Here is a 1,036-nt window from a genome sequence, read left to right on the forward strand (position 1 = left end):
AGTGTCACCCTTTGCTTTGAGTTTCCTGCTTTTTGTCAGGCTAAGTGCTCAATGCCATTTAAATGCAAGTTTTCCATAGGAGAATCCTCCCCCAGCCGGGCTTCCACAGAAAGTTTTGCAGTGCCCATTGCCTTCATGACTGCGAGTCGGGAAGCAGTTCATCCAAAATCGCCTGTCGTCAGAGAGTTCACTCCATCTCGGGGTTTCACTGTGGTTGGGTGATGTTTCCTTGAGGCTTGGAGCAAAGACAGGAGTGTTGGGGTCCCTCCCCTGCCATGGAGCCCTGGGAGAGGGGCCCTGAGGGCACAGACACGGGGTTTCCCTGCCCCTGCTCAGCCTCGTTCCCATGGGCTGGTTTGTGTTCCCTGCGTGGGCAGAAGGACCCTTGGTCCCGTGATTGAACAGTTCCTCGGCAGAGCTCCGGCCATGCGGCTGGAGGAATAAACATCTCTGAAACATCTAGCAAGAATCTGTCTGTCCATATATATTTCCTTTCCACGGGACTCCTGGTTTGATATATGCGTGTTGCAGGATCCCCACTGCAACAAATGGTGGAGAATTGAGAGCAGAACGATCCCCGATCCCTAAGCGACTGATTTGTGTGAGTAAACCCTGGAAACTTTGGATTCCTCTTCTTGGTTTTGCTTTGCTATTCCATATCTAAACTATGGAGGAACGGTGGGAAGACTCTTGGCTCTCAGAGCCGCATATGGACATTTATCTTAAACTTAAAATGATTCTTGAACAACGATTTGTAAATTTTAGCTTGATTCAAGCTCAAAAAGAACTGAAACACTTCCTGGCATGGTTGTTTAAGAACTTTTTCTATGTTTCTTGGGATTTAATTCTTACCAAGGGCTTTTGGAAAACCATTTGGACACAGTTAATACTGGAGTCAAAATATATGCCGATGGAAGAATATTTTCGTGAATATTATTTCGTTACCGAGACTGTTGAGCAATGTCAGCTGTGTCCTGGCGAAGGGAAGCCTGGCGCAGGGACCGGGCGGCCCAGGCCACGTGCACCGAGCGCTCTG

This window comes from Corvus brachyrhynchos, unplaced genomic scaffold (assembly GCF_000691975.1).
Source record: "Corvus brachyrhynchos isolate BGI_N302 unplaced genomic scaffold, ASM69197v1 scaffold80, whole genome shotgun sequence".
NCBI classification, from domain to species: Eukaryota; Metazoa; Chordata; class Aves; order Passeriformes; family Corvidae; genus Corvus; species Corvus brachyrhynchos.